The following is a 22,687-nucleotide window of genomic DNA, read 5'->3' as shown; positions in this document are numbered from 1 at the left end:
AAGACTACAGATTATAAAAATCAGCAGACTTACCGTGTTCTGATAAGGAGGTGATCAGTCTCCATGTTCGGGGTATTCAGCGCGTCGTGCCATTCCAGTCGCCGGTCCTCAGGGTTCAGGGCTCTTCCTCTGCTGGCCCCAGGTTGGGCAGCCAAATTGTTAGGTTGAACAATTTAATAAAATGTTCACTTAAGTTGCCTACTCCTGGCCTAATGGATATTGATCAGGTGCGCACCAAAGAAATAAACATATAACAACACACAGTCATATGTAAACTCTCCATGATCAATCTATGGCCCAGCTGCAAGGGAAAAGAGAGAGACTTTATTCAGTCAGAACACATGGTTACATATCCCCTGTAAGGGGGCTCGGTTAGCTCTAAAATGGGAGTGATCGGATGCATTCCATTGGTTAGTGGGTTGGGCAATGAGCAAGTCCATGGGTGGATCCATGAGGTCATCAGGGTGGGTTGGTCCATGAGGTCATCAAGGTGGGCGTCACTGTGGGTGGATCCATGAGGTCATCAGGGTGGGCGTCATCTTGGATACCAGCCAGGCAGCCACATGGCTCTCTGATACAGGAAATGGCAGCCATCTTTAGTGTCTTACTTTCATCTAAAAAACTTATGTAAGATCAAACAATACACGTTATGGGTCATTTCTCTCAATCTCTTATGGCTTGGGGTTAATTAAGTATTTGATCTTATGGCTCTCCTCAACAAACCTACTGTCTCCTTCCCCATAATCCTGTAGAATGTAAGCCCGCAAGGGCAGGGTCCTCGCCCCTCTGTATCAGTCCGTCATTGTTAGTTTGTTTACTGTATGTGATATTTGTAACTTGTATGTAACCCCTTCTCATGTACAGCACCATGGAATCAATGGTGCTATATAAATAAATAATAATAAAAAGTGGGAAAGACCGTATACATTGTGACAGTATGAATTGTATATATGTGTATCACACGCATGATTCCAGTTATGGCCTGGTCTTACAGACTAGTTTAGTGGTCTGATCCAACAGACCATTGGCAGTTCTCTTCTTGTTTTCATTGTACACTATAGGGATATAGGTGCTTCTTTTAGGAAATGATTAATAAACATTAGCTTTTTAAAGGGTTATAGGTACGCAGTTGTTTGTCCCTTAACCCTTTTGCTCCCAAGCCTGTTTTGTGCCTTCGTGACGGGCCAATTTTTACAATTATTATTATTAATTTTCATAGTGCCATTTATTCCATGGAGCTTTACATGGGAAAAAAGGGGGCACACATACACAAGTACAACTAGATGGGCATTTCCTGAAGGAAATACATGGTGCTTGAACAGCGCTGCCAGCTTTTCAGCAGTGTATCAGGTGGCCACTTGGTAGCCACTTTGGCCACTTGGTAGCCACTTTGGCACATTCGGCACCTTGGTAGCCACTTTGGCCACTTAGTAGCCATTTTGGCACATTTGGCACCTCGGTAGCCACTTCGGCCACTTGGTAGCCACTTTGGCACATTTGGCACCTCTGTAGCCACTTTTGCCACTTGGTAGCCACTTTTGCCACTTGGTAGCCATTTTGGCACGTTCAGCACCTCGGTAGCCACTTGGTAGCCACTTTGACACATTCAGCACCTTGGTAGCCACTTTGGCCACTTGGTTGGTATTTTGGCCACTTGGTAGCCACTTTGGCACATTCAGCACCTCGGTAGCCACTTTGGCCACTTGGTAGCTAATTTGGCTACTTGGTAGCCACATGTCATGGTTTACTGTGCTCTCGGGTCAGGTAGTTGCAGGGTTAACTCGAATGGCTTCTTTCTGGGTCCTGGGAGGCTTTTTATAGCCTCACTGTGAGGTCAATCCTTGTCGTTTATACTCTGACCCATGGCTGAGTGTGGTGTGCCTCTGCTTTGTGCAAGTACTAAAGTCTGTCTGTTTGGTTTCTGATCTGGTCCTGTCCCTGTTGTGATTCCTGCCTGCTGTTTCTGTACCGTCTATTGCCCGTTCTGGTTTTCTGATCTCTTGCTACGTCCTGACTATTCTTCTGACTGCCCCTGTGTACTGTGCCGCCCTCTCCGTGTATGACCCCCGCCTGTCCGACCTGAGTTCCCCTCTCTACTTCAGATTCCCTGTAAAATCCTGCACTCATCTCCAGCAGCAGGACGCTAAGCCCCGCCCCCTGTGGTCACATGATCGTATGTCCTTCTGTTCTCTACCATACTGAGCACGCTGTGCAGGTCCCGTCTGCCTGAGTTTTCCTTGTAGTATCTGACCCTGGGCTCTCCCGCAGTGTGGGTGAGTCACCTTGGTCAGCCGTGGTAGTGCGCCGGTGCTGACAGGATCCTGACACCACATTGGCACATTTGCACCTCGGTAGCCACTTTGGCCACTTGGTATCCACTTTAGCACATTCGGCACCTCGGTAGCCACTTTGGCCACTTGGTAGCCTCTTTGGCACATTCGGCACCTCTGTAGCCACGAGTCAATCACATTATTCTGATGTTTGACTTTGATAAATGATCATGTCCTAAAATGGACACCGTAAATTTGCATAGCTGCCATCTTTGTAAGGTCAGTGCACCTGCGCTGTGGCTTCAATCCATGTCAGTTGCGGGTCATGGAAAGGTAGCCATTAATTCCGATGGGAACATTTTTGCTTAAAATGTGATTAAAAAAAACAAACTACAAATCAGATCAACTCCAAAAATACCTAGCACACCTGTCCCCACCGAGGGCTTCGAAACGCCCCCTGAACGGGGTCTCTGCGCCGAGCGGTTTGGGCCACACTCCTATATACATCCCCCTATATACAGACACCACTCCTATATACAGACATCCCTCTATATACAGACACCATTCCTATATACAGACATCCCTCTATATACAGACATCCCCCTATATACAGACACCACTCCTATATACAGACATCCCCCTATATACAGGCACCACTCCTATATACAGACATCCCCCTATATACAGACATCTCCCCTATATACAGACACCACTCCTATATAGAGACATCCCCCTATATACAGACAACACTCCTATATAGACATCCCCCTATATACAGACATCCCCCTATATACAGACACCACTCCTATATACAGACATCCCCCTATATACAGGCACCACTCCTATATACAGACATCCCCCTATATACAGACATCTCTCCTATATACAGACATCTGCCTATATACAGCCATCCCCCTATATACAGACACCACTCCTATATACAGACATCACTCCTATATAGACATCCCCTATATACAGACATCTCTTCTATATACAGACATCCTCCTATATACAGACATCCCCTATATACAGACATCCCCCTATTACAGACACCACTCTATATACATTCACCACTTGTATATACAGACATCCCCCTATATACAGACATCTGCCTATATACAGACATCCCCCTATATACAGACACCACTCCTATATACAGACATCCCCTATATACAGACACCGTACATTTGCATAGCTGCCATCTTTGTAAGGTCAGTGCACCTGCGCTGTGGCTTCAATTCAATTCAGTTGGGGGTCATGGAAAGGTCGAGGATGCAAAATATCAAAAAATACTTTATTCAAACATTTAAAAATTGGAACAAGGGCTTACAAATGACCAGCAAAATAGTTAGGGAGCAGCCATGGACGACTGAACGCGTTTCGAACAACTGCTGTGTTCTTAGTCTTCAGTACAAAAGTGGAAAATCCACGCCTTCTTTAAAGCTGTGCCCAACAGATGGAAGATAATTAGCAGACCACATGTGAAAAAAACTAATCAAATAAACACAATGTGAAAAAAATACAAGCACAGAATGAATCTACACATGAAGGAGAGAAATAATAATATAACTATAATTAATAATATAGCATTATTTATTTTCTGAGATTCAATCCCAACGGTGCCCTGGTATGAAGACAAAGGATCCAAAAGGCTTCTCTATCACGCAGTTTCCTCTCTCTATCTCCACCTCGTATGTTTTTATAAATTTGTTCTATTGCAAAAACTCTCAAAGATGAGGTTTGTCTATTATGAACTTTTATAAAATGATTGGAAGCGTTAGACAGATGTCGAATGGTGGGTTGTACAATTACAGTACATACAAATGTTCACGAAATCTGTCCTTGAGTTTTCTTTTGGTAGAACCAACATAAAGCAGTTCACAGTCCACACACTCAATGATGTAACCACATAATCTGAATTGCAGTTTAAAAAACTTTTTTTAAATTTTTTTTTTGTTTTTTTAACACATGAAAAAGCTGCAGTTTTTTTTGTATAAGAACAGGTTTTGCAAGGATATGATCCACACTTGAAAAAAACTTTTGTAGATAACCAATTTGAAAAACTCTTAATGTATTTATTGGATTGTAAAAACTTGGAGAAAGTGAGTTGCCCAAAGTGGGCGCTCTCCTAGAGACTATTTTCACACCATTTTCAAGAATTGAATCCATAACTGAGTCATCTCGCAAAATATTTAATATTTGTAAGCCCTTGTTCCAATTTTTAAATGTTTGAATAAAGTATTTTTTTATATTTTTCATTTTGGAGCTGGATTCCTACATTTTTCTTCTCAAATTTTCCATGTCCTGGCAGAGATGTCATTTCCGTGCTCGGATGATACCACCACAGCGATTTAACTTCTAATGGGTGAGCTGAATCAACTTTTTTCGTATCTAGGTAATGGAAAGGTCGCCATTAATTCCTATGGGAAAAGTTTTTCTTAAAATGAGATTTTTAAAAAAAACTGCAAATCGGATTGACTCCAAAAATACATAGCACACCTGTCCCCACCGAGGGCTTCGAAACGCCGCCTTGAACGGGGTCTCTGCGCCGAGCGGTTCGGGCCGCATTAATTGCGGAAAAAGCGGAGAAGAAGTAGTAGAATAATAATAAAATATAAGAAATCGGATTACAATATGTTGCTTGAACCTAGAGGGTTCAAGCACCATAATAAACATGAGCAATACAAGGCACACAGGTACAGAAGGAGAGAGGACCCTGCCTGCAAGGGCTCACATTCTACAGGGGATGGGTGAGGATACACTGGGAGAGGGTAGAGCTGGTCGTGGGGCGGTTCAGTAGACTGAGGATCACTGCAGTTTGTAGGCTTGTCGGAAGAGGTGGGTCTTCAGGTTCTTTTTGAAGGATCCGTGGTTGGTGAAAGTCTGATGTGTTGGGGCAAAGAGTTCAGTTCCAGAGTATGGGGAAAGCACGGGAGAAGTCTTGTATGCGATTGTGAAAAGAAGAGATAAGAGGGGAGTAGAGAAGGAGATCTTGAGAGGATCGAAAGTTGCGTGTGGGTAATTACTGGGAGACCATGTCACAGATGTATGGAGGAGACAGGTTGTGGATGGCTTTGTATGTCATAGTTAGGGTTAGTGGTGCAAGAGTGCTAGAGGGGAGGCCAGAGCATAGGAGGTTGAAATAGTCGAGGCGGGAGATGATGAGGAAGTGCACGAGGGTTTTTGCAGTTTCTTGGTCAAGGAATGTACAGATCTGGGAAATGTTTTTGAGTTGGAGTCGGCAGGAGGAGGCAAGGGCTTGGATATGTGGCTTGAAAGAAAGTCAAAGATCATCCCGAGGTCACGAGCATATGGGACTGGGGAAAGTGATCAGCCATTGACATTGATGGATAGGTCTGGTGGAGGGGTAGAGTGAGATGGGGGAAAGATGATGAATTCTGTTTTGTCCATGTTCAGTTTTAGAAAGCAAGCAGAAAAGAAAGATGAAATAGCGAGATTCACATTGTGGGATTTTGGTCAGTAAGGAGGTGATGTCAGGTCCAGATAGGTAGATATGCGTGTGATCAGTGTAGAGATGATACTGCAAACCGTGGGATTCTATGAGCTGTCCCAGGCCGAAGGTGTACATGGAGAAGAGTATGGGTCCTAGAACTGAGCCTTGGTGAACACCGACAGACGGGGGGCGAGGTGAGGTGGTGTGGGGGAGGGAGACACTGAATGTCCGGTCTGTTAGATATGATGAGATCCAGGATAGGGCCAAATCTGTGATGCCAAGAGATGAGAGAATCTTTACCATGAAGGAATGGTCCACAGTGTCAAAGGCAGAAGACCGTCCAGGAGAAGGAGGACAGAGTTGTCGCTTTCTCTTGGCTGTTATGATTAGGTAATTCAGAACCACAATGGACCTTGAAGTTCAGAGCACACAAAGTGACCTGACAATAACCAAAAGACATAGGTCGAGCTCTGAGACGTGGGAACTCTGCTGACCGCAATCCCTAATCCTATCCAACCACACTAGAGACAGCCGTGGATTGCACCTAACGCTCCCTATGCAACTCGGCACAGCCTGAGAAACTAGCTAGGCCTAAGATAGAAAAATAAGCCTACCTTGCCTCAGAGAAATACCCCAAAGGAAAAGGCAGCCCCCCATATATAATGACTGTGAGTAGAGATGAAAATACAAATGCAGAGATGAAATAGATTTAGCAAAGTGAGGCCCAACTTACTGAACAGACCGAAGATAGGAAAGATAACTTTGCGGTCAACACAAAACCCTACAAACAACCACGCAGAGGGGGCAAAAAGACCCTCCGCACCGACTAACGGTACGGAGGTGCTCCCTCTGCGTCCCAGAGCTTCCAGCAAGCCAGAAAAACCAATTAAGCAAGCTGGACAGAAAAAATAGCAAACAAAAATAACACAAGCAAAACTTAGCTTATGCAGAGCAGACAGGCCACAGGAACGATCCAGGAGGAAGCAAGACCAATACTAGAACATTGACTGGAGGCCAGGAGCAAAGCACTAGGTGGAGTTAAATAGAGCAGCACCTAACGACTTCACCACATCACCTGAGGAAGGAAACACTGAAGCCGCAGTACCACTCACCTCCACCAACGGAAGCTCATAGACAGAATCAGCCGAAGTACCACTTGTGACCACAGGAGTTAGCTCTGCCACAGAATTCACAACAGTACCCCCCCCCTTGAGGAGGGGTCACCGAACCCTCACCAGAGCCCCCAGGCCGACCAGGATGAGCCATATGAAAGGCACGAACAAGATCGGCAGCATGGACATCAGAGGCAAAGACCCAGGAATTATCTTCCTGACCATAACCCTTCCACTTAACCAGATACTGGAGTTTCCGTCTCGAAACACGAGAATCCAAAATCTTCTCCACAATATACTCCAACTCCCCCTCCACCAAAACCGGGGCAGGAGGATCAACAGATGGAACCATAGGTGCCACGTATCTCCGCAACAATGACCTATGGAATACGTTATGGATGGAAAAAGAATCTGGAAGGGTCAAACGAAAAGACACAGGATTAAGAACCTCAGAAATCCTATACGGACCAATGAAACGAGGCTTAAACTTAGGAGAGGAAACCTTCATAGGAATATGACGAGATGACAACCAAACCAAATCCCCAACACGAAGTCGGGGACCCACACAGCGTCTGCGATTAGCGAAACGTTGAGCCTTCTCCTGGGACAAGGTCTAATTGTCCACTACATGAGTCCAAATCTGCTGCAACCTATCCACCACAGTATTCACACCAGGACAGTCCGAAGAATCAACCTGCCCTGAAGAGAAACGAGGATGGAACCCAGAGTTGCAGAAAAACGGCGAAACCAAGGTAGCCGAGCTGGCCCGATTATTAAGGGCGAACTCAGCCAAAGGCAAGAAGGACACCCAATCATCCTGATCAGCAGAAACAAAGCATCTCAGATATGTTTCCAAGGTCTGATTGGTTCGTTCGGTCTGGCCATTAGTCTGAGGATGGAAAGCCAAGGAAAAAGACAAATCAATGCCCATCCTAGCACAAAAAGCTCGCCAAAACCTCGAAACAAACTGGGAACCTCTGTCAGAAACGATGTTCTCTGGAATGCCATGTAAACGAACCACATGCTGGAAGAACAATGGCACCAAAGCAGAGGAGGAAGGTAATTTAGACAAGGGTACCAAATGGATCATCTTAGAGAAGCGATCACAAACCACCCAAATGACCGACATTTTTTGACAGACGGGGAGATCCGAAATAAAATCCATAGAGATATGTGTCCAAGGCCTCTTCGGGACCGGCAAGGGCAAAAGCAACCCACTGGCACGAGAACAGCAGGGCTTAGCCCGAGCACAAATCCCACAGGACTGCACAAAAGAACGCACATCCCGCGACAGAGACGGCCACCAAAAGGATCTAGCCACTAAATCTCTGGTACCAAAGATTCCAGGATGACCAGCCAACACCGAACAATGAACCTCAGAGATAACTTTATTCGTCCACCTATCAGGGACAAACAGTCTCTCCGCTGGGCAACGATCAGGTTTATTAGCCTGAAATTTTTGCAGCACCCGCCGCAAATCAGGGGAGATGGCAGACAAAATTACTCCCTCTTTGAGAATACCCGCCGGCTCAGACAAACCCGGAGAGTCGGGCACAAAACTCCTAGACAGGGCATCCGCCTTCACATTTTTAGAGCCCGGAAGGTACGAAACCACAAAGTCAAAACGGGAGAAAAACAGCGACCAACGAGCCTGTCTAGGATTCAACCGTTTGGCAGACTCGAGATACGTCAAGTTCTTGTGATCAGTCAAGACCACCACGCGATGCTTAGCTCCTTCAAGCCAATGACGCCACTCCTCAAATGCCCACTTCATGGCCAGCAACTCTCGATTGCCAACATCATAATTTCGCTCAGCAGGCGAAAACTTCCTGGAAAAGAAGGCGCATGGTTTCATCACCGAGCAATTAGAACTTCTCTGCGACAAAACAGCCCCCGCTCCAATTTCAGAAGCATCAACCTCGACCTGGAACGGAAGCAAAACATCTGGTTGACACAACATAGGGACAGAAGAAAAACAACGCTTTAACTCTTGAAAAGCTTCCACAGCAGCAGAAGACCAATTGACCACATCAGCACCCTTCTTGGTCAAATCGGTCAATGTTTTAGCAATACTAGAAAAATTACAGATGAAGAGACGATAAAAATTAGCAAAGCCCAGGAACTTTTGCAGACTCTTCAGAGATGTCGGCTGAGTCCAATCATAGATGGCCTGGACCTTAACAGGGTCCATCTCGATAGTAGAAGGGGAAAAAATGAACCCCAAAAATGAAACCTTCTGAACACCAAAGAGACACTTTGATCCCTTCACAAACAAAGAATTAGCACGCAGGACCTGGAACACCATTCTGACCTGCTTCACATGAGACTCCCAATCATCCAAGAAGACCAAAATATCATCCAAGTATACAATCAGGAATTTATCCAGGTACTCTCGGAAGATGTCATGCATAAAGGACTGAAACACCGATGGAGCATTGGCAAGTCCGAAAGGCATAACTAGGTACTCAAAATGGCCCTCGGGCGTATTAAATGCTGTTTTCCATTCATCGCCCCGCTTAATACGCACAAGATTATACGCACCACGAAGATCTATCTTGGTGAACCAACTAGCCCCCTTGATCCGAGCAAACAAATCAGATAGCAGCGGCAAGGGGTACTGAAATTTGACTGTGATTTTATTTAGAAGGCGGTAATCTATACAAGGTCTCAGCGAACCATCCTTCTTGGCCACAAAAAAGAACCCCACTCCCAATGGCGACGATGACGGGCGAATATGACCTTTCTCCAAGGACTCCTTCACGTAACTCCACATAGCGGCGTGCTCAGGTACAGATAAATTAAACAGTCGACCTTTAGGAAACTTACTACCAGGAATCAAATCGATAGCACAATCACAATCCCTATGCGGAGGTAGGGCATTGGACTTGGGCTCATCAAATACATCCCGGTAATCAGACAAGAACTCTGGGACCTCAGAAGGGGTGGATGACGAAATTGACAGAAATGGAACATCACCATGTACCCCCTGACAACCCCAGCTGGACACAGACATTGATTTCCAATCTAATACTGGGTTATGGACTTGTAGCCATGGTAACCCCAACACGACCACATCATGCAGATTATGCAACACCAGAAAGCGAATATCCTCCTGATGTGCAGGAGCCATGCACATGGTCAGCTGGGTCCAGTACTGAGGCTTATTCTTGGCCAAAGGCGTAGCATCAATTCCTCTCAATGGAATAGGACACTGCAAGGGCTCCAAGAAAAACCCACAACGCCTAGCATACTCCAAGTCCATCAAATTCAGGGCAGCGCCTGAATCCACAAATGCCATGACAGAATAAGATGACAAAGAGCAGATCAAAGTAACGGACAAAAGAAATTTTGACTGTACCGTACCAATGGTGGCAGACCTAGCGAACCGCTTAGTGCGCTTAGGACAATCGGAGATAGCATGAGTGGAATCACCACAGTAGAAACACAGCCCATTCTGACGTCTGTGTTCTTGCCGTTCAACTCTGGTCAAAGTCCTATCGCACTGCATAGGCTCAGGTTTATGCTCGGATAATACCGCCAAATGGTGCACAGATTTACGCTCACGCAAGCGTCGACCGATCTGAATGGCCAAAGACATAGACTCATTCAGACCAGCAGGCATGGGAAATCCCACCATGACATCCTTAAGGGCTTCAGAGAGACCCTTTCTGAAAATAGCTGCCAGCGCACCTTCATTCCATTGAGTGAGCACGGACCACTTTCTAAACTTCTGACAATAAATCTCTATCTCATCCTGACCCTGACACAGAGCCAGCAAATTTTTTTCTGCCTGATCCAATGAATTAGGTTCATCGTACAGCAATCCGAGCGCCAGGAAAAACGCATCAATATTACATAATGCAGGATCTCCTGGCGCAAGGGAAAATGCCCAGTCTTGAGGGTCGCCACGTAATAAAGAAATAATGATCCTAACTTGTTGAACTGGGTCACCAGAGGAGCGAGGTTTCAAAGCCAGAAACAGTTTACAATTATTTTTGAAACTCAGAAATTTAGCTCTATCTCCAGAAAACAAATCAGGAATAGGAATTCTTGGTTCTAACATAGAATTCTGAACCACAAAGTCTTGAATATTTTGTACTCTTGCAGTGAGATGATCCACACATGAAGACAGACCTGTAATGTCCATCACTACACCTGTGTCCTGAACCACCCAAATGTCTAGGGGAAAAAAAGGCAAAACACAGTGCAAAGAAAAAAAAATGGTCTCAGAACTTCTTTTTTCCCTCTATTGAGAAGCATTAGTACTTTGGGCCTCCAGTACTGTTATGATTAGGTAATTCAGAACCACAATGGACCTTGAAGTTCAGAGCACACAAAGTGACCTGACAATAACCAAAAGACACAGGACGAGCTCTGAGACGTGGGAACTCTGCTGACCGCAATCCCTAATCCTATCCAACCACACTAGAGACAGCCGTGGATTGCGCCTAACGCTCCCTATGCAACTCGGCACAGCCTGAGAAACTAGCTAGGCCTAAGATAGAAAAATAAGCCTACCTTGCCTCAGAGAAATACCCCAAAGGAAAAGGCAGCCCCCCACATATAATGACTGTGAGTAGAGATGAAAATACAAACGCAGAGATGAAATAGATTTAGCAAAGTGAGGCCCAACTTACTGAACAGACCGAAGATAGGAAAGATAACTTTGCGGTCAACACAAAACCCTACAAACAACCACGCAGAGGGGGCAAAAAGACCCTCCGCACTGACTAACGGTACGGAGGTGCTCTCTCTGCGTCCCAGAGCTTCCAGCAAGCCAGAAAAACCAATTAAGCAAGCTGGACAGAAAAAATAGCAAACAAAAATAACACAAGCAAAACTTAGCTTATGCAGAGCAGACAGGCCACAGGAACGATCCAGGAGGAAGCAAGACCAATACTAGAACATTGACTGGAGGCCAGGAGCAAAGCACTAGGTGGAGTTAAATAGAGCAGCACCTAACGACTTCACCACATCACCTGAGGAAGGAAACTCAGAAGCCGCAGTACCACTCACCTCCACCAACGGAAGCTCATAGACAGAATCAGCCGAAGTACCACTTGTGACCACAGGAGGGAGCTCTGCCACAGAATTCACAACACTTGGCGTTTAGTAGGTCATTGGTGACTTTAGTTAGGGCAGTTTCAGTTGAGTGATGCGGTCGGAAGCCAGAATGTAAGCAATGAAAGAGAGAACAGGAGGAAAGGTGGGAAGACAGTTCAAGATGAACATGCTATTCCTGTAGTTTTGCGGCATAAGGGAGGAGTGATATTGGGCGATAGCTAGACACACAGGATGGGTCAAGGGAGGGCTTTTTGAGGATGGGTGTGATTGAGGCATGTTCAATGATAAGGGGAAGACACCATTTGCAAGTGAAAGGTTGAAGAGATGTGTTAGGGTTGGAATGAAGACTGGCGAGGTTAGGGATGAGGTGGGATGGAAGCAGGTCAAACGTGCAAGTGGTGAGATGTGATCTTGACAGAAGGGTGGAGAGCTGATCTGTCATTGTGGAGAAGCTGGTTTTGGAAGAACAGGGCTGAGCAGTTAAGAGGAGGGGCATTAGGGGCTGTGGGCAAAATTGCTCTGATGTTTTCGATCTTCTGCTTAAAGAGAGAGAGACAAAGTCTTCAGCAGAAATGAGAGGAGAGGGAGGAGGTGCTGGGGGGTGGAGTAGAGAATTGAAAGTGTTGAAAAGCTATTTAGCGTTGTGAGACAGGGAGGATTTGAGAGATGAGAAGTAAGTTTGTTTTGCGGCAATGAGCATGGACTTGAAGCTGGCGAGGGACTGCTTGTATGTGACAAAGTGCTCGGTAGAACGGGATCTCTTCCATCTCCACTCAGCAACCCTGGAAGCCCATCTCAGTTCTTTGGTCAGGCTGGTCAGCCAGGGTTGCCTATCGATTGTATGAGTTTTGCTGTGCATGAGGTGGGCAGCCGAATCAAGTGCTGCTGTTATTGTGGTGTTATATAAAGTGGCAGCAGCATCTGAGTCATGGAAGGAAGCTATGTCTGTAAGAGGGAGAAGGAACTAGAGAGTGAGTGTAAATTGAGGTGTTTGAGATTTCTGCGAGGGTGGGTGAGTTTGTGGAGTGGGGGTTGTGCACTAGGAGAGGAGAGGGAAGAGAATGTCAGTAGGTTGTGGTCAGGCAGGCGGAAGGGTGAGTTAGTGAGATTAGTAAGGGAACAGAGGCAGGTGAAGATAAGGTCCAGAGTGTGGCCATTTTTGTGAGACCGTTGAATGAGGCCAAAGGAGGCAGTCGGTGATAAGAGTTTAAAGGCAACTGAGGTGGAAGTGTCAATGGGGATGTTGAAGTCACCCATAATGATAGTGGAGATGTCAGTAGAAATGAAATTAAGTAGCTATGTGCTGTAGTGGTCGAGAAAGGTGGAGACTGCTAGTTCTGAAGGGCGGTAAATGACAGCCAGCTGGAGGTTTGAAGGGAAGTACATGCAGATGGAGTGCACCTCAAATGAGGAAAGAGTAGAGGAGGGTGGTAGTGGAATTGGAGTAAAGGAGCAGGTATCAGACAGGAGCATGCCAACTCCATCACATTTGTGAGAAGCAGACAGAGCATTAGAAGGTGGGAGCAGGATAGGACATGATGTGGCCATGTGTGTCTGGAGAAAATGGATTGTATGTGGAGGAACAGTTCTGAGCAGGAGGTGAGATGGCTGGGGAAGATGGAGGGAGAAATAAGTAGTTACTTACTAGGTGGAGGGATTACAGGAGATAGTAAGAAAGTAGTATCGGGTGAAAGTGAAAAGAAACCGAAACATTGTAGTGGTTTTCTAATTACTTTATAGTCAATTTCAGTCCAATTCTAGTCTAATTCAAAGTATTGTACTTCAAAATCTGTACTTTGAAAGATGTAATTTGAAAGATAAATGGCTCAGACTAAAGTCTGGATCAGACTCATGGATCTGAATATATCTTCAGCTAAGGGCAATCAGGTGTGAATGAGGAGGTGGGTGGGTATGGCCAGACCAGATGCTGAGAGTTAAGCAAAGGTCATAAAGAGAGAAAGGGGTTGGAGTGACCACTCAAAGTCATGCCAGAATAACATAATAAGAGAAATTAAACAGATCATGGAAGCAAGATGATAGGTAAGAAAAGCGTACCAGAAAGAGATTATATTCGCTTCACATAGTGACCACTGTCACTTTATCAGGTAATAACTCTGGAACGCTTCAACGGATTCCAGTGATTCTGAATATTCTCGTGACATATTGTACTTTATGATGGTGGTAAAATTTCTTCAATATGACTTGCGTTTATTTGTGAAAAAAGGACCACAAAGTTTGTTGTGCAATTTCTCCTGAGTATGCCAATACCCAGTATGTGGTGGAAAACAACTGTCTGGGAGCACGGCAGGGCATGAAAGGGAAGAAGCCCCCTTTATTTATTTTTTAATGCAAAGTTGGCTGGAATCAATAGCGATGCCATGTTGCGTTTGGAGAGCCCCTGACATGCCTAAACAGTGGAAACCCCCAACAAGTGAGCCCTTTTTGGAAACTAGACCCCTCCAGAGAACTTATCTAGATGTTTGTGAGCACTTTGAACCCCCAAGTGCTTCACAGAAGTTAATAATGTAGAGCCGTGAAAATAAAAAATCATATTTTCTCCACAAACGTGATCTTTTCGACCTCAATTTTTTATTTTCCAAAGAGTAACAGGAGAAGTTGGACCCCAAAAGTTGTGCAATTTGTCCTGAGTATGCTGACACCCCATATGTGGAGGTAAACCACTGGGCGCATGGCAGCGCTCGGAAGGGAAGCAGCACCATATTGAAGAGCATATTTTGCGAGAATTGTTTGTGGGTGACATGTCACATTGTCAAAGCACCTGACTTGCCAGAACAGCAAAAGCCCCCAAAAGTGACTGCATTCTACAAAATACTTCCCTGAATGAATTTTTCTAGTGGTGCAGTGAGCATACTGACACTACAGCTGTTCCATAGAAAATTATACCATTGGACAGATAAGAAAAAATAATTACATTATTACACTATAATGTTTTTAACCCCAGATTTTACATTGGAAAATAGGTAGATAGGTAAATGGTCACTACACCCATAGATGAATTTGCAGAGGGGGTGTGATTTCCAAAATGGGATCACTTCAGGAGGGATTCTGTTGTTATGGCACTTTGGAGAGCCGTGCCAGAACAACAGAATCCCCCTGAAGTGACCCCATTTTGGAAATGACACCTGTCTGGGAACTCATCTATGGATATAATGACCATTTTCACTACATGGATGATTTCCAGAAACACGTAGTGGAAGTTTTAGAGCAAAAATTGTAAAAATATCATTGTAGTGCCCAATATATTGGGCCCAGCTTGTGTCTCTGGAGACATCCCACGACATACCCCTGGAAATTGTTAAGTCAGCTCTACTCAAATGTGTCTGTCACAAAATGAACCAAATGCTGGAATGTCAAAACAGTTTAAAAATGTGGTTCTGTGTGGAAGATTTTAAAGCAGTCATGGAGGCATAAGGCTGGCACTAATGGGCATTGTGGGCAATAATAGCGGGTATCATGCCTCATTTCTATCTTGGAACATACACAACATCTTCTCTGGGGGTTCATTTTTATTCCTGTTACTTGGATGAGTGCTATAAAGCGTCGCTCAGTGAGTCTTCTGACATCTTCAGATTCTAAAGGATAGGAGGGGACAAAATTTTCAATGACCTTTTCCTGGTAATCAAAGAAAGTATCTGCATTTCCGGTTTTATTGTATAACACAAAAGAATTATATGTGGCCACCTGAAACAAATAAATGACTAACTTCTCATAACAGGTATATGATTTTCTTGATACCTGGTATGGCTGTAGAACCTGATCTGCAAGGTCCACACCCCCCATATATTTGTTGTAGTCAATGACAAACAGGTTTTGGAGTATTGGATCCATGTTCTTCAGTAGCCCTTGTGGCATCTGTGTAGATCGAGCTCAGGATAAAAAATATATTTTTTATCCTTATACATAAGAACAAGCAGCTCTCCATTGCGTAAAGCCCCTCACTGCCCCTTTTGGAACTTTACGTTGACTAATGATTGTGGAAACTCCTGATGGTTTTTGCGAATGGTCCCACAAGCCCCTATGTTATGTTCAACCAGACTTTTAAGAAGGGTTACACTGGTGTAGTAGTTGTCAACATACAGATTGTGAAAATGGAGTTATCAGCTCCCATATGATTTTTTCCAGATGTCCCCAGATAAGTAGGGCATCCTGGTGGGTTTAGTTTTCTATCTTTCCCCTCATAAATGCAAAAAGCTGATGTGTATCCAGTTGAACTCTTGCACATTTTATAGAGCTTTATTTCGAACCTTGAAATTCAAGGGAAAAGAAAGCGGTCACTAGGGAGCGCTGTCAGTGTCACAGTTAGAATTGAAAGCAAAAGGTCCACCGCAGCTCCAGCCGTTAACGTTCTAGGAGGATCCAAAATGCCGTAAATAGTAATAACGGTCCTAGGAGCGCTGGAAATTAGACCAAAACAAGGACTTTAGTGTTGAACCACAACGCGTTTCAACGGTTAAACCGTCTTCATCAGGTGGAAGTTTATTTACAAATTCAAGGGCTTCCAATTCAGTGCCTGTCCAAATTAAAAAGAGATCGTCTATGAAGCGACGATAAAAAACAAGCTTACCAGCAGCCAGATGGGACTGCGCGATGAGGACGGACTCAAAAGCCCCCATAAACAGATTTGCGTAACTAGGGGCGAATCTCGCTTCATAGACGATCTCTTTTAATTTGGACAGGCACTGAATTGGAAGCCCTTGAATTTGTTCAAAGTCTCAACTCTAATTCTTGGGGTCTTACCTTCACAGCTAATTTCTCACGCTCCTCAATTCAATTTTTAGATCTAATGGTACATGTTGACACTGAGGGCTGTTTCTCCACCACTACACACTTTAAAAAGGTGGATGTGAATAGTTACTTGAATTTTAATAGTGGACACCTTCCCAAATGGATCCGTAACATCCCGTATGGGCAGTATTGGCGCATAAGAAAAAATTGCACAAGAGACAAGGATTTTTTTGAAGAGGCCAAAGTCTTAGAGCAACGTTTTTAACAGAAAGGCTACCCTAAAAAACTGGTTCAAGATGCCCTTTCTAAAACAGGAATATTGTCCCAATATGAATGTATACAGAAAATTAAAAATAAAACTAGTAGGGGTGCTAAATCCGTGACCTCTGAATTTGCCAAGTGGACCTTGGTTACAACTTTTAATCAATCTCATGCTACTATCCAAAGACTTTTGAAAAAATATTGGTTCATATTGGAAGGTGACCCGATATTCTCAGGTCACATCCCTACCCACCCCAGAATAATTTATAGGCGGAATCGCACACTCCGCAACTTAGTTGCACCCAGCAATACAGTTATTAGCCCCAGTGCCACATCCGCGACCCAGCTAACAAAAAATCCCGGCTGTTTTGCTTGCAGATCTGCAAAATGTCTGTGTTGTAACTCCATCAGAAATGGTGTTAAAGAATTCACATCCAATACTACTAATATTAATTAAAGAATCAACTACCATGTTAGCTGTCAATCCTCATTTGTAGTATATCTAATAGAATGCGGATGTGGGCTGCAATATGTTGGACGGACTATAAGCATCGCCAAAATATTAGGAATGGTTTTATGTTGCATAGCCTATCAAAGCATTTTTTAACCAAGCACCAAAAAAATTTAGAATCTCTGAAACTGACAATTATAGATTTTATACCAGAAAATGTATCTGATCGGTATGGGAGCTTGATTAATAGGGAAAGTTTCTGGATTTTTAAGTTGGGGACTCTGGCACCTGAAGGGTTAAATCTTACCATTGAAAGGTTTAACAAGTGATCTCTCTGTTTTTAATCGTTTTTATAGTGTAATTTTATTATGTTGTCTTATTTTTGCTTTTTACCATGTTTTATATTTTAATCAAGGGGCTTTATTTAATCTTTTTTCTCTGATCGCCCATGACGGCACCACGGAGAGAGGGGATCCGCCCACCAAGGACAGGAAACCTACGGATAAAAAGGCGGTACCACTCTCCTGCATCAGTTGGTTTCCTGTCCTTGATGGGAGACCTACGGACTTACCAGATCGACGTTGGAATTCCGGGGCCAACCAGTCCGACTCAGGCAGCTGGGGTCCCTCTGCCTCGGCTGGGGTGGTGACCCGAAGCACCACCGCTGGGAGCCAGTGGGCCTACAGGCTGTGCGGGGGAGGTGACAAGGAGTTCGCGGTCACCTCCCCAGGTAAGATGCAGCAGCGGCAACAGCCGGGGGGTCCCTCTGTGGTTGCGGGAGGTGCAGCGCGACCCTCCCTAAAACAAGCATCAGTCTGCACGCTGCACCGCCATCGGGCGTGCAGAACAGCGCGCTGGGGACTGCATAGGACCGGGGGTGCCGGTCAGCAGCACCATATCTGCTCTCTGGGCGCCATCTTGAAAGTTCGGCGCATGCCCGGGAACTAGGCTGGTCTCGCGTGGCTGCCGGAGCTTCTGCGCTTAGGCCGCTCGGGCGCTTAGTGCGGTCTGCGCAGGCACCGGCGGAGTGGCCGCTCACAGTAACGTTCTGCGCAGGCGCTGCAAAGGCTTGATTGCGCAGGCGCCGGTGTTCGGCGCTCCTCGCTGTCGGCCGGCGCTACTGCGCAAGCGCAACAACAACAAAAAAAATAAGAAAGAGCGGCGGGAGGGTTTAAATAGGAGAATCCACATCCTCCCAGTGGCTCTGCAATATTAAGCAGGAGCCTCAAGAGCTAATAGGCGCCGCAGCACCAGCTCAGCTCGAGTATAAGGCAGCATCCGCAGACCAGCAGCAGTATGAGCGACCCGGCATCACCCTTGCCAGAATCACCTCCACCTGTAACGTCGCCGCAGCAGCAGCAGCAAAAAAGGCGACAGCAGAAAGGACACCAGGACACCAGTAAAGAACGCCAAAGGTCCCAACACAGTAAGGAGTCCAGTACGGCGTCGGGGAAAAAGCCAGAGGCAGAGAATCCCCAATCGGTATTTATGGGTCCTGGAGGTGGTAAGTGGATCTTCGTGAAAGTCAGAGACAGTAAGATTGTTATTTGTCTCTTTTAGGGGAGGAAAAGCGTAGGTAAAACTAAGCACAAAATTTGTGCCATCTGTAGAGAGGATCTTCCACCTGCCTGGGAGAAGAGACTATGCAATACTTGCATTCAGCAGACTGTATCTGAAAGCCTTCCTGGGTTTGCAACCGATCTAAAAAACCTAATTAAGGAGCAAGTGAAAGACACCTTTAGATCACTAAAAAGTGGAAAAAAACGGAGAAAGACCAGACACAGGTCCCCGTCTCCAGTCTCAAAATCTGACAGCGATAGTGAGAGTTCAGTGTCCTCCAACTCCTCCTCCTCATCTTCATCATCCACTTCTTCCTCGGGGAGGCATAACTGTTTCCCACTAGAGGATACTGATGGCCTCATAAAGGCAGTGAGAAGTACCATGGGTTTGGTAGACTCCCACCCTAAAAAATCGGTACAAGACATCATGTTTGGGGGCCTGGAACAAAAAAAGAGAAGAGCTTTTCCGCTTAATGACACAATTGCAGCCTTAATTAAAAAAAGAATGGAGGAAACCCATGAGAAAGACTCTTCTAACTCCCAAAAGGAAATACCCCTTCGAGGAGGAATCCTGCTCCTTTTGGGAGAAGGCCCCCAAATTAGACGTAGCAATTGCTAAAGCCTCAAAAAAATTCGCTCTCCCGTTTGAGGACATGGGGGTCCTAAAAGACCCTATGGACAAGAAGGCGGAAGCCTTTCTCAAAGGCTCTTGGGAGGCAGCGGGAGGAGGCCTAAAACCGGCAGTAGCAGCGGCATGTACTTCACGCTCCCTAGTGATTTGGTTGAACCAACTAGAGGGTCAATTAAAGGGGAAAACTTCCCGGGACTCAATGCTGAATACATTACCTGTAATTAGGGGGGCCGCAGCTTTCCTAGCTGACGCCTCGGCCGACTCCATCAGGCTAACCGCCAGAGCAGCAGTGTTTGCTAATGCGGCCAGGCGCGCCCTCTGGCTTAAGAACTGGCCAGGCGACCTGCAAACGAAAACAAAACTGTGTACCATCCCCTGCGAAGGAGAATTTCTGTTCGGTTCTACCTTAGACGACATCTTGGAAAAAGCAGGGGACAAGAAAAAGTCCTTCCCCTCTCTGGGTCTCCCCTCTTATAGGAAGCCCTTTCGGAACAAGAGGTTTTTCCGCAAGAACCCAGGGAGAGGCCAGGGAAAATGGGAAGATAAGAAGAACAAAAATAAGGGGTTTATCTTCAACAAAAACCTCAACGACAACAAAAAACCCTCACAATGAAGGTTCGCCCCAGGTGGGAGGGAGATTATCTCTCTTTCTCCCAGCCTGGGAAAAGATTACCTCCAGTCAATGGATACTAAACATCGTAGAATCAGGACTGAGGTTAACATTCAAGAGATGCCCTCGTCCCTCTTTCACGATAACATCTACAAGATCCTCGGCAGAAGAGCAGTTGACGCTAGAAAACGAGGTTGTCGGGTTAGTAAAAAAGGGAGTACTCCTGGAGGTTCCCCCTCAAGAAAGAGGGCAAGGGTACTATTCCCCTCTATTCCTGAGAAAGAAACCAGATGGTTCCTTCAGGACCATTATCAATTTGAAAAACCTAAACGACCATCTAGAGGTTCAAGCATTCAAGATGGAAACGATAAAATCATCTATCAAAATGCTGTTTCCTCAATGCTTTATGGTGGTCCTGGACCTGAAGGACGCATATTATCACGTCCCAATACACAAGGATCACCAAAGATTCCTCAGAATGGCGGTCCACATCAAGGGAGTCCTAACTCACTTCCAGTTCTCAGCTCTACCATTTGGCCTAGCGATAGCCCCGAGGGTTTTTACAAAGCTGGTCGCGGAAGTAATGGCTCACCTCAGGGAAGAAAACACCCTGATTGTACCGTATCTGGACGATTTCCTGGTGATAGGCTCCTCCCCGCAACATTGCGAGAATCAACTAGCTTTAGTGATTCATTCCCTAAAGGAATTGGGTTGGCTAATAAACCTAGAAAAATCCAGACTGGTGCCTTCTCAGGTTCAGGAGTACCTAGGTCTCACTCTAGACTCCAAAAAAATGGAATGTCGGCTCCCGGAGGGCAAAATACAAAAGCTAAAAAGTTTAGTGTTAAGAGTGCAATCTCTCCCCTCCATAACACTCCGTCAGGGTATGTCCCTTTTAGGCTCTATGACCTCTTGCGTCCCTGCTGTCCAGTGGGCCCAACTACATTCAAGAGATCTCCAATGGCAGCTACTGTCAGAGCAAATCCTTCTAGGAGGGCATTTAGACGGGCGGTTAACATTATCTCCTCGCACCAATCACTCGCTGACTTGGTGGTCGTTGCAGGAAAATCTTTCCCAGGGAGTCCCATGGGTGATCCCGATCTCGAAGGTCCTAACTACGGACGCAAGCCCCTCAGGGTGGGGGGCTTATCTGGGCGACCTAGTAGCCCAGGGCATTTGGTCTCCGTCCCTGGCAAACAAATCCTCCAATATGAAGGAACTCCTTGCGGTAAAATTTGCCGTAGGGTTAGCGACTTACAGGCTCTCTCAGCTAACCCTCCTTACACACAATTTCTAGAGGATAGGGTCATTTTAAAAACAGACCCAGCATATCTCCCGAAAGTGGCTTCAAAATTTCACAGGTCTCAAGAGATATCTCTCCCCTCCTTCTGTCCCAACCCTAAAAACAAGGAGGAACAAACATTACATACACTAGATGTAAGAAGATGTCTCTTACATTACCTAGAAGTCACTAGAGAGAGTAGGGAGGATCCCTCTCTGTTTGTGTGTTTCCAGGGTCCCCGGAAGGGGAAAAAAGCATCTAAAGCCACCATAGCAAGATGGATCACGGACGCCATCAGTCTCTCATACTCGGCAAGTGGGATGTCCGTTCCCGGGGAGGTTAAGGCTCATTCAACAAGGGCAGTAGCAACTTCCTGGGCGGAGAAGGCCGGAGCTTCCATAGACCAGATATGTAGAGCTGCTACCTGGTCCTCACCATCCACATTCTATAGGCACTATAGATTGGACCTAATCTCCTCTTCAGACCTTACTTTTGGTAAAAGGGTTCTGGAGGCGGTGAATGTACTATCTATGCAATTCTCTCCGTGGTGCCGTCATGGGCGATCAGAGAAAAATATAGTTCTTACCGATAACGGTATTTCTCTGAGCCCATGACGGCACCCGTACATTCCCTCCCTTCACTTGTGGGTGCACACATTAAAATAGTGCCATAGTCTATTCATAGTTTAAAGTCACGCGGTATCTTATTATGCTAAACAGTTAAAATTTACAAATGTCTTAGTAGTCTCCCATCGTTCTCTATGTAAAACAACTGATGCAGGAGAGTGGTACCGCCTTTTTATCTGTAGGTTTCCTGTCCTTGGTGGGCGGATCCCCTCTCTCCGTGGTGCCGTCATGGGCTCAGAGAAATACCGTTATCGGTAAGAACTATATTTTTTTTATATATACATAGTTTTGTTCCTATTGTGTTTTTACCATGTGACCTTACTATTTTATCATGTGACTTGTTCTTATCATGTGACCTGCTGAATCTGAATTTTATTGGTTGCTATTTGTTTAAATACCCCTTCCTGCTCTCCTTTAATAAACTTTACCTGATGAAGGCGGTTTAACCGTTGAAACACGTTGTGGTTCAACACTAAAATCCTTGTTTTAGTCTAATTTCCAGCGCTCCTAGGTTTGTTATTACTATTTATTCCGAACCTTGTCCTCTTAGAAGGAATAAATTGCTTGAGTTGCAGTCTTCCTTTGAATTTTACAAGGAACTCATCAATGGAAATGTTTTCT

The sequence above is a fragment of the Ranitomeya imitator genome, chromosome 8 (assembly GCF_032444005.1).
Source record: "Ranitomeya imitator isolate aRanImi1 chromosome 8, aRanImi1.pri, whole genome shotgun sequence".
Taxonomy (NCBI): domain Eukaryota; kingdom Metazoa; phylum Chordata; class Amphibia; order Anura; family Dendrobatidae; genus Ranitomeya; species Ranitomeya imitator.
Note: the sequence above shows the minus strand (reverse complement) of the source record.